We start from the raw sequence: 12,548 nt of genomic DNA, 5'->3' as shown, positions 1-12,548 counted from the left end.
TTTTGTAATCATGAATTCAAATTGCTGAAGTCATAGGGCCCACTGCTCTGGCATTAATTTGCTTTGTAGTTTTCTTGAGTTTTCCCAGGCTATGACATTTGGAACTTGACAAGTCAATGTGCCAGGCAACGAAGATGGCTTATTTGATGGGAGACTGGTGTTCTTTTCCAAGTAGCTGATATTATGCTAGAGTCAGCTTCATTTAAAAAGCAGGTGCAACAGGAACCGTCCCTTGAAAATGTAGATCCCATCCCAGTATTAGAGGCAGCAACCTCTATGATAGAGGGATAGGTGGGGCAGAAGATGAGGCCACAGGGAAGGGTCTCTAAGGGACCCTAAAAGTTGCCTCATGAATCCATAGTCCATTCAAAGCTCTCCCTCCTATTTCTTGAAAAGATTGGCCACCGGGGTGTTGAGTTTAGAGAAATAGGTATGAGCCTCATAATCTCAACCCCCAGCCACTCCCAGCAGATCTGACATTTACTGTCTGGGCTTGCCATGTGGGGATTGTGCTTACCATGCCTGGCACCCTCTCCACTCACCAGGTGGTGAAGTGCAGCTGAGGCTTGGGGTGGGTCATATGTATAAGGGGTGGGGGCAGGTACATTCTGAATCAGGGAACTGTGAGACAACTTGCCTCCTCTCAAGCACCTCAATAGACATTTACATAACCTAAGGACACGTGAAGATGTTTTCTTTTGGAAGTTTTACTGGTGATCCACATTTTTAAAAGGAGTATAATTGTCATCAGAAAATATTGTTGACCTTTTGTTCTCCAACAATGACCCAACAACAAGACCAAAATTAAACAAAACAAACACCTTTCACTATTGTTATTGCACTCAACAGCAACTTCTCAAACTAGGTCCTCTCAGCCAAAACTGTATACTTGAATCTTCCTTGGAACGATAGCTGTATTTTTGAAAAGTTATATATATCACATTTTTTTCTTTGGCTATATATTCATTAAACAAATACGTATTTATCTCCTACTATGTACCAGGCCAAATTCTAAACAAATGTAATTGTGCTAAAATGTTCTATTAGAAAGAATTCTTGTTTTGGGAAAAAAAGTCGACAAAGTCCCTTTTACCTGTAATATTTTAGGATTCTAGTTTAAGTCACCCAAATGGATCCCTTTTATAAAATACAGCCCTTCAAAATTTATTTGAAAAATTTACATTTTATATATTTTGTTTAATTATGGGATACCTATATCACCTTCTTTTAATAAAATTATAATGTCTGTCTAGGTGTTTGTGTACAGTTAGAATAAAATCTTAAGAGGTCCTCTATGTGATCCCACCCAGTGAGTGATTCCTTCCTACAACTTCCCTGGGAACGGGCATTTAACTTCTGCTGGAACATCACTGGTGATGAGAAGCTCATTACCTCACAAAACATTTTGTTCTAGGATCATTCTCCTCCTTTAAAAAGGTCCTTGGTGAATTTCACCTACAATGAGGGTGAAATTACTAGTGTGCTGTCAGTCATCTGGGTTTATCTGGAAAAATAGTAAAAAAAGAGTAGCAGCTCATATGGCCTGAGACAAACATGGTATAGAAGAGCTTCAAGTAAGGAAAGCCGGTACTGGGGAAGAAGACTCTGACGGCCACAGAAAGATCTGAGTCTGAGTCCATGGTGGAGCCTGCTAGAGACCAGAGGAGGTTCCCTTGGTTTTAGAAATCCAGCTGGCAAGCAGGGAAGCCTGTGTGACTGGAGCAGAATGAGAGAGGAAGCAGGAAGAGGCAGCTGAGGGCAGAGAGGGAGGCAGGGACTGGATTTGGATTTTCTTCCCTAAGTTTGGAGGAAAACATCTGTGTATTTTTCAGCAGGCAGTGATGTTTTTTGGCTTTTTGCTTTTAAAATACCATGATTCTATTTGGTCAAATCTCTCAGCATTCCCCCTGCCCCTGTCACTTTATACCTCACTCCAGAAAACCTGGACTACTCATAGTCTCCTGAACGTACCAGGTCGAAGAAGCCTATCATGGTTCCTTACACTTACCTGCCCATCTGCTTCCCTGTTCCTGTCATTCTTTCCTTCCCCTCCTTGTCTACCTGGCAAAAATCTGACTTTGCTGCCAAGTTGGCCTCTACCATCACCTGCTCTGGTAGACTTCCTTTACTCTCTCAAGCCAGTCTGGGTGCTTTGTATCTCCATTACCTCAGGTAGTTACAATTGGTGATTTATATGAAGTCCTCGAGGGCCAGGGCAGTATTTGCTTCACCTCTGAGTCCCCAGCATGTAACACTGTGTCTGGATTAACTAATTAATCCATTTACAAATCGTCGAACTCTTCTAAAACAATGAAATAAAAATTTGGGAGCAGATGTATTCTAAAATATAACTAGTTCATGTTTGGTGATACCATATAGTACATTTTCATTTCTTTCCTGGGTATCTTTTGTAACTACTTTTTTCTAGTAAGATCGTATGAAAATAGCATAGCTCATATTAGCTGTTTCCTGAGTGCATTATAGAGTCTTTTCAGGATCTGTGATAGATGACCACTGACAACTTCTTTAAAAAGTTCCAAGTCAAAACCATCTACACCATGCTGTAAGGTGTATAATCTGGGGTCCTGGACAATTGTTTGCTCCAATAGCAATAGCTACAAAATGTAGGACTTATAAGAATAACTAAGGAAAGTTACCAGGGCAAGGAGCTGGAGGCCAATAGCAAAGTTCATCAATTCATCAGTCAATAGATATTTAGATTGTTTAGATTGTTTCCACATTTGGGCTATTATGAACAATGACTTTTTTATGGTGCCCAAGAATTTCAATTTGAGAAGCAGAAGATAAAGGTGAGGTGTGTGGGAAAGACCTGCACCGGTTAACTAGATCCTTTTCCAAAATCGATATATCTATAGTAAGGAGTGTAAGCATTGAAAGACAAGCAATGTCATCATCAGTTGCTCCTGGAAGTATTCTAGTTCTCCAAGCTTGAAAAGTGAAGAGAAGCCTCTGTTAGAACAGCCTCTGGCACACAAATGCACCCAGCATGTCCCAGTCTCATAGGAGGCCCCCAACAGGTGTTAGATGGATGCAAAAGAATCTACAGAAACAGCCAAAGGCCGGAAGTTGTTTGTTGTTGTTGTTGTTGTTGTTGTTGTTTGTCTCCAATGCAAATCCAGAAATCCATAGCACAAGCCATTCTCAAGCCAGGAGGAAACAACAAAGAGGAAGTTTTCACAACCCCCTTGCATCACAGTTTCAAAATCAGGCTACATTTCAAGTAACTAGTGGTCTGAAGCCTAACCGTATAAATTTAGGACTGCTCGAGGGGAAAGGATAACAGCAGCAGAGCCACTGATCACTGGATTGTTTCAATGAGCTCAGTCTCCTGCATGTCTCAGTTCTTCCCCAGCCACCATCATGTTGCTTCCCCAATACAGAGGAGAAACTCCCAAGAGAGAGGGTATTCCAGAGACTTCATCTGTGCCTTCCAGGATGTTTGAGGAAATATTCTCTGCTCAAAAGATATGTATGAAGCCTTATTTGAGACTTTTTCAGGAATCATCTTTGTGCCTGGGAGTCTCCAGCTGACTGCCAAGGAAATTTGCTATCAATTACACGTGTCTAAAGCCCAATGCTTTGTGGTCAGTGAGGCTATGTTCCCAGTCATGGTCTCTGCCATGTTTGACTGCCCTATCTTGAAGACCAAGCTCCTGGTGTCAGATAAGTGCTATGATGTGTGGTTGGATTTCAAGGAGCTGATTCAGTAAGTGGACACTGAAAATGAGAAACTTAAATCAAGAAAATGCCTGATTTTGGAAGACAGAATGTTGTATGAGAAGGTGGTGTGAGTAGTTGTAATGAAAAGCTTAATGGTAATTTCTAGTCCTGAAAAAAAAAAACAACAGAGTAACTCCCCAACACCCCCAACAGAAGAATCCCTGATCTGGCCTAGAAGTTCTCAGTCTGAGTGAAAGTCTCATCTTCTGATTCATACTTGACCATTCATTCTGAGATGGTAAAAAAATAGGTGATAAAAATATAAACACATTAAAAAACATAATAAAAAGCTTATATATATAAAATTATATGATGGAATACCATTCAGCCATTAAAAGGAATGAAATTATGTCTTTTGCAGCAAGCTGGATGGAACTGGAGGCCATTATCTTAAGTGAAATAACAGAAATACAAAGTCAAATACTGCATGTTCTCACTTATAAGTGGGAAGTAAATAATGTGTACACACAGATATAGAGTGTAGAATAATAGACACTGGAGACTTGCAAAGGTGGGAGGTTTTGAGAGGGTGAAGAATGATAAATTACTTAATGGGTACAAGGTACACTATTTTGGTGATGGTTACACTAAAAGCCCAGATTTCACCATTATGTAACAAAACTGCACTTGTATCCCTTAAATTTATACAAATAAAAAAAAAAACTCACAGGCACTGGGATATGAGAAAATACATATTAAAACAAAAACATGATGCCATGTTTATCCTCAGGTTAGCCAAACACAGTAGTCTCCCCTTATCTGTGGTTTTGTTTTCTGTGGTTTCAGTTACCTGTGGTCAACCATGGTCCAAAATAGTTGAGTACAGTACAATAAGATATTTTGAGAAAGAGAGAGAGATCACATTCACACAACTTTTATTACAGTATATTGTTGTAATTTTTCTATTTTATTAATTATTGTTTTTAGTTTCTTACTGTGCCTAATTTATAAATAAGACTTTATCATAAGTATGCATGTTTGGGAAAAAAGATAGTGTATATAGGGTTCAGTACCATTTGTGGTTTCAGGCACTCACTGGGAGTCTTGGAGCATATCCCCCAGGGATAAGGTGGGACTATTGTATTAAGTTTGATAATTATAAATGCGGTCTTTACAGAGTAATATTTTAGTGTCCAGATATGTTAAAAAAAAAAACCGTGAACAAGACAGACAAAGTCCCTATCCTCATGGATTTTATATTCTAGACAACAAAATGGACAACAAGAAAACACATAAATGATCAAGGTAATACAGTTTCCAAAAGAAACTCCCAACCAAAACAGGCAAATTAAATAGAGTGATCTCATGTGGAGATGGGGGAATTCGATTTGGTGGCTTCTTAGGAGAGGATGAGCTGAGACTTGAATACTATAGAGCCAGCCTTTTGAATATCTGTAGGAATAATATCAGAGAGAATACTAAGGTAAAGGACCTGAGGTGGGAAACAGCTTGACTTGTTTGAGGAACAGAAAGAATACCAGGGTGCCTGAAGTGTGGTGAGTGGAAAAGAGAGTGGGAGGAGAGGAGGTTGAATAGCAAGGGAGAGCGAGATTACAGCAGGTCTTGTAGGTCACGTAGGAATTGTCTGTGGAACGTGGAGGAGAAGGACTTGATCTGAGTGACGTTTTAAAAACTCCTTCAACTGCTGTCTGAACAATGAGAGACAAGACAGGTAGTAAAGGGACCTGGCAGAAGGCTAGTGCAGTCGTCCAAGTGAGAAGCCGTGTTGGTATGGACCATGATGGTGGCAGTGGACACAGGACTGGGAATTTGCAAGGCGAATAAGGAACTCGCCTCAGGCACAAAATGTAAAGGGGCACTGAAAAATCCAGTGATCAAGAGAAATAATATTTTGATTTTCAAATACATTTTAAAAATCAAATTATAAAATAATTTTCATGGCCGGGCACGGTGGCTCACGCTTGTAATCCCAGCACTTTGGGAGGCCGAGGCGGGCGGATCACGAGGTCAGGAGCTCGAGACCACGGTGAAACCCTGTCTCTACTAAAAATACAAAAAATTAGCCAGGCGTGGTGGCGGGCGCCTGTAGTCCCAGCTACTCGGAGAGGCTGAGGCAGGAGAATGGCGTGAACCCGGGAGCCAGAGCTTGCAGTGAGCTGAGATTGCGCCACTGCACTCCAGCCTGGGTGACAGAGCGAGACTCCGTCTCAAAAAAAAAAAAAAAAAAAATTTCATAATTGAAGTTTAAAAATTTGTATATAATTTCACATATTTATTTTATATATTATATCATGTTTATAATTTATAATTTCATAAATTTTATGTTTTTAATACAATAATTTAATTTTTTTAATTAATAAAATCATATTGGCAAACTTCCGCTGACAGATCACCTGCTTCTATTTTTATAAATACAATTTTGTTGGAACCAGAGACAAGATTAGGGTGACCAAGTAAGGTGAGTCATGCAACTGCCTGGTTGGATTACAGGCTGTGTGAGAAGTATACTTTGAAGCTGGCTTGGCTGAATCCCATTCCTAAATCGTATTGGGAATACTTGACCACTTTGGGAGCATTCATTGTCATGTAATTATTTTAAACTTTGTGGCTGGGCACGGTGGCTCACACCTGTAACCCCAGCAGTTTGGGAGGTCGAGGCGGGCAGATCACTTGAGGTCAGGAGTTCAAGACCAGCCTGGCCAACATGGTGAAACACCATCTCTACTAAAAATATAAAAATTAGCTGGGTGTGTTGGCAGACGCCTGTAGTCCCAGCTACTTGGGAGGTTAAGGCAGAAGAATCGCTTGAACTCGGGAGGTGGAGGTTGCAGTGAGCCAAGATCACACCATTGCACTCCAGCCTGGATGACAGAGCAAGACTCCATCACAAAAATTAATTAATTAATTAATTTAATTTGGATATTTTATTATTAATTTTTGACATTAGTTTTGATTATTTTAAAAACATTTCACTAAAATATTATTTATCTTGACTACTGAATTTGCTGGTATCCCCTTAAATATCATGTTTGTCACAAATGTTTCACTTGCTCCACCTTAGTCCCAGCCCCGAGTACAGATAATGAAGAGAGACAGACTTGTGACATGTTGTAGAGGTAAAGTCAGGGCTTGCCAATGGTTAGGATGTGGCATAGATAGCTGGGTAGATAAGTAGAGACATAGGGTAAGACTGATAATAAGGATTACTACAGATTTTTGCCTTGAGCAATTGAGTAAATAGAGGGTATTTTACTGAGAAAAATAAGGCTGGAACATAAAGGCATCATATATTACTTATCCAACAGAAATTAATGCAAAAAAATTAAGGGAAAAAATGGCAGCTGCACCTCTAACAAACCATCCCCCAATATACCAAGCTACTAGCTGTTATTTTAAAAAATCAAAGATTACTAAACCAGGAGCCAAGGCTCTAAGTCAGAGAACCTAAATTTAGAACCTTGCTGTTGCATCTTTTGCAATTTATAGAGTTGTACCTCCAAAGCAGATCTTCATGGGTACCAAAAGTCAACATCCAATGGCTATATTCTTCACCAAAGGGACAATGGGAGTTTCCAAACTGGCCGAGTATTCCCAGTATGATTTGGGAATGGATTTCAGTCAGGCTTCCAGATATAGTCCTTACACACCCTGTTCAGGCTTGAAAGATCTTCTCTGGGGTGGTAAAGGGAGAGTTTCATGAGACTAAAGCTAAAAAAAAGAGTTCGTTACTCAAGATTGCAGAAAACATTGATATTGAGAGAAGGAACAGAGCTGAAAGCAGGGTGGGAGGGTGTACACCACAGGATCAAAAGTAGATTACTATAGATCAAAAATCTAAGAGTATATGGTAAAAAGAGGAAGAGCAGTGAATCCATGCAGTTGAGGAGGGATCCAGGATGATTACCCCCAAAGACGCACCGTTGGATGTTACTTGTTCTTCAGTGCTACCAGCACCGGGGTGAATAATTGTGTTGGCCACTATATGTAGTGATAAACACAGAGACAGAGTCACAATTTATGAGGATTTGGGGTTCTAGAGTCAGATTCTAAGATGAGCATCACATGTCATCACACTACCCCTTAAAAAAATTATTTAAGTAGCTCACGAATACTTTTGGGCATGAGTCACTGGGCCAATGCTAATGCCTCTTTCTAGCATCAGTAAAATTGCCACAATTTTTACTGGCAATATCCAGGCTTATTACTCAAAGCAACAATGATCAAAACAAGGCTTCTGGGGTTCAGAAGTAAATGCCTCTCTTGGCAAATTCGAGGGATGCTGAAACTGATCTCAATCTCTTTGGTTGAACACTCAATTAAGTAATTAATTGGGTTGCATTTTAGTTTGGTTTGTCTGTGGTTAAGTTTCCCAACCTTACATTCAATTCTGCCTAAGATAAATGGTTGTGTGTTGTGACTCTACACTCAAGTTCTCTTAACAAACTCTACCCAAAGGTTCCTTAGGGGAAACAGGTGTATGTGATGTTCATACTCACCTCAAAGGCTTTGACTCTCATAAGCCATAATGGCCAGTGGATATCAGGTAGAGAATCAGAATAGGAGAAACTATTCTAACTCATTTATTAAAATGGTTTAGGAGATCATTCATTTATTCAACTCATTAATTAATAAAAGTGCTTACTAGAACAGTTCAGAGACCCCCGAAAGCCATGAATCCTGGAAGGCAATATCATACCAATTAAGTGATACTCACAGAATTTAAGGAGACTCCATTAGCCTCCTGGCCTCATAGCCTTTGTTTGTTTTCATTTGGGTGGTCCTTGTTTCGCTCCACAGATTAGTGCTTGATAATAGCAAGCATTATTGTTGTTGCTAGTACCAACATGAGAAAATCCAAATGGCTTTCCTATTCCTCTTTAGGTGGTGGATGGACCTCCAGCCAACAAATATTTTGTGGTCTAAGTGATGCCTTTGATGGATCTTTATCTCTAAGTACTGCCTTGGGAGCTCAGCTCCAAGGAGCCTGTGTGTTTCGTGTCACATGCCAATTTTCTGTCCTGAGACTGTTCTAAATGTAAGACCAGGTCCTTGTTGTGGGACACGCGGGGCAAAGGTCAGAAAGAGGCATTAGCAATGGCCCAGTGGCTCATGCCCCAAATGGGGCAAATCAAGAATTAAATTTGGAGTGCGATCTTGACTTAAAGATGCTCTCCCTACTTCTGAGAGCAGTGCCCCCTCACTTCTCTAGGGCCTTTGGAATTAGGAGGACTTGGCTACTTCAGTTGTAGCCCTCAAAAGGAAACTTTTTTTTTTTTTTTGAGACAGAGTCTTGCTCTGTCGCCCAGGCTGGAGTGCAATGGCGTGACCTCGGCTCACTGCAACCTCCCGCTTCCCGGGTTCAAGCGATTCTCCTGCCTCAGCCTCCCAAGAAGCTGGGATTGCAGGTGCCCACCACCATGCCCAGCTAATTTTTGTATTTTTACTAGAGACAGAGTTTCACCATGTTGGCCAGGCTGGTCTCGAACTCCTGACCGCCGGTGATCCACCCACCTTGGCCTCCCAAAGTGCTGGGGTTACAGGTGTGAGCCACCGTGCCTGGCCTGAAAAGAAAACTTTTAAAGGACAATAGTGATATTGAAGAAGACAATATTAATATCAGTTACTATTCATTGACTATTTACTGGTACTTCATATACATTATTTCATTTCATCTCTCCAACAACCCTGTAACGGAAAAACTGGGGAAACTGAGTCTCATAGAAGATAAGTACCTAGTCCAAGGAATCACAGAGGTGGAATTAGACATTAAGCAATCATGGTCTATTGGACTCCACAGCACAATCACTAAACTGTTGTGCTAACCTCTTAAGTGCCTCCACAATCCACAGTTTTACTGGCAATATCCAGGCTTATTATTCAAAGTAACAAAGATAAAAACAAGGCTTCTGGGATCCAGAAGTAAATGCCTCATTGTGTATCTATTCAGATATCAGTGAATAACATGATAGCTGCTAGGTTCACACAGCTAAAGCTAAATTCTCTCCCAAGGTCTGGAGGGTGAGGAATCACTGAATCTCCAAGACAAATGGCATGCCCCAGCCAAGTCTCAAAGTTAGTGGCCCTCTTCCCTGGACCTTCCCCACCACGGTCTCACTGTCTTTCCCACTTAACATATAGATTTGGTTTTTTCTTCCTTAGGGTCCCAGGCTCTGTCCAGGTCTTCTGTCACCACTCTATCTGCAAATCCACTGATGTACCAGGAACTGCTTCAGCACAAGTGTTTCGCCAGGTAAGAGAGGATCTTTCAGGAGAGAGTCCATTTCCACTCATGGTATCATAAATAAGATTAGGAATCCTCAATTTGTTGAAGTAGATCCAATCCTATCTTTCAGTAACACACCTATCTTGTTGCCATTTACGGCAATAACTTCGTTAGAGTGTGGGATTTTTTTATTCTCTTGTGACTTTTCAAAGCCATATCGTCTGGCTCCACAGGAGTCCAGAATAAAGAACTAAATTATAATCATAAGGTTGAGTTTGTTTAATCAATTTGTAATTATACCTCCCTTTAAAAAGATAAACATTAAAGACAAATACATTACCTGTAAATAAGGTAAATATTAAAAACAAAGACCACCTTCCTTATTGGATATAAATCCTTTTAGGCCTTTTAAAAATAAATTTATATCTATATTTATCTACCTATCTTCACTGCAATATACTGAAATATTGGGATGGGATTATATAGATGGTATCACACTATGTATATCATAGTAAAACCTGCATTTTCACTCCATACTATTCCTTAGAGCTCTATTTAGGATAATATGTGTAATATATTTTAATCATTGCATAGTGTTCCTTAGTATGAATGAATTATATGTTAATGAGCCCCAAGTACCTATCAAGGATACTTGAATCTTTTCCAAGCTGCTGAAATAAGAATCTTTGCACATATCCTAGAATTCTCTAGAGTACCCACTGAGAAGTGGAACTGCCAATGTTTTGTGGAGTCTGGGTGATGCCCAGATTAATCATCACTAAAGATTAATGAGAAAGCACAGGTTCCAAAGCATTGTATCATGCCTTAGAGTTTGCTAAATAATTATTTAACTCTAAATTTTACTTTAGCTGTGTGAGCAAGGACATATACTCTATGAAGGGAGCATTTGTGGGAGCAAAGAATAGCAACGTATTAAATTATGATGACATAAACAAATGCCTAGTTCATTGGCATTTTATGGAGCAATTAAAAATAGTTAAGTTAAAATACAGTATATCTTTATTCATCAACATGCCATCCCATATAAAATATTCAGATTCTTTTTTTTTTTTTTTTTTTTTTTTTTGAGACAGGGACTTTCTCTGTTGCCCGGGCTGCTGAGGTGCTCAAGGGATCCTCCCATCTCAGCCTCCCAAGTAACTGGGACTACAGGCACATGCCACCACACCTGGATATTTTTTTGTTTTCATTTTTTGTAGAGACCTGGTCTCACTATGTTGCCTGGTCTTGAACTTCTGGGCTCAAGCAAGTCTCCCACCTCTGCTTCCCAAAATGCTGGGATTACAGGCATGAACCACTGTGCCCAGACAGATTATTTCTTATACCCTTGATAGAAAAGGACTTAAAATTTTACAAATAGTCAACTCTCACTTGTACCCTTAAATTAATAATAAAAAGGCAATGATAAAATGGTGCCTTTGGAATTAACTCAGAAACAGTTCTCCAATTCTGATCTTTCTTAGTCTCAAGACCTAACTGGGTGGGCAGGTCAGGTATTATCTAATACAGATCAGCTACCACATAACAATTAATTGACATTCTTGTGTTCAAAATACATAGTCATTCTATCTGTATTTGAGACCATGAAGAGGTTTGCTCTAATCATCTTCCCACACTGGAACCTTCTACCATCACCAAAATAAAATACACATAAAATGAATTGTGGGTTTATAAAAAGTGTTCGCTACTATTCTATCTATGTCTGGGGCCCTATGGAAACTTCTCATAATATCCAGAGATTTTCAGCCCAGTTTGTAAAATTGGTGGCTGTCTCTCCATCCCCAGACTTCAGAAAATTAGTTCCTTCTTTACCTTACCATTGCTGACACATTCTTCATACACAGGTAATGCTTTTGGGGTGGGAATAGAACTCAGAAGGGTTTCTACAGAAGGCTGGCTTCCTACCGTCAGTTAATACTTATTTACTTTTAGCATTAATACTTCTTGTCCAGAAGAGTAAATGAATCTTCATAGAGATTGATGCAACTGAGATGTCTGAAGAGATTATCTAAAAGACTAGTAATAAGAACATAAACTACCACTTAATGAGTACCTCCTATATGTTTGGCAATATCTGTATCTTTTTTTTTTTTTTTTTTTTTGAGACGGAGTCTTGCTCTGTCACCCAGGCTGGAGTGCAGTGGCGCAATCTCGGCTCACTGCAAGCTCCGCCTCCCAGGTTCACGCCATTCTCCTGCCTCGGCCTCTCCGAGTAGCTGGGACTACAGGCGCCCGCCACCATGCCCGGCTAATTTTTTTGTATTTTTAGTAGAGACGGGGTTTCACCGTGGTCTCGATCTGCTGACCTCGTGATCTGCCCGCCTCAGCCTCCCAAAGTGCTGGGATTACAAGCGTGAGCCACCGTGCCCGGCCTATCTGTATCATTTTTGCAAGTTTCTTTCTCACAACAGACCTGTTATTGGTAGAAATATTCACTAAGGCTAAGAACAACTTTTGATGCCTCTCCAGCTACAGATTCAAGAGTCTGAAGCTTTGTGTGGCTATAGGAGGATCCATCAGCCCTGGGGTGATTGAGGACTGGAAACACATCACTAAATTGAACATCTATGAAGGCTATGGGAAGACAGCAACTGTAGGTTGA

The 12,548-nt window shown here is 40.1% G+C and overlaps 1 pseudogene; it reads left to right on the top strand.

The window, feature by feature from the left end:
- The first annotated feature begins 3,488 nt into the window (after positions 1-3,488).
- On the top strand, positions 3,489-12,548 carry LOC100593518 (annotated as a pseudogene).

Source organism: Nomascus leucogenys, chromosome X (genome assembly GCF_006542625.1).
Source record: "Nomascus leucogenys isolate Asia chromosome X, Asia_NLE_v1, whole genome shotgun sequence".
Lineage (NCBI taxonomy): Eukaryota > Metazoa > Chordata > Mammalia > Primates > Hylobatidae > Nomascus > Nomascus leucogenys.
Note: the sequence above shows the minus strand (reverse complement) of the source record. Positions and strands in the feature narration are given on the sequence as shown.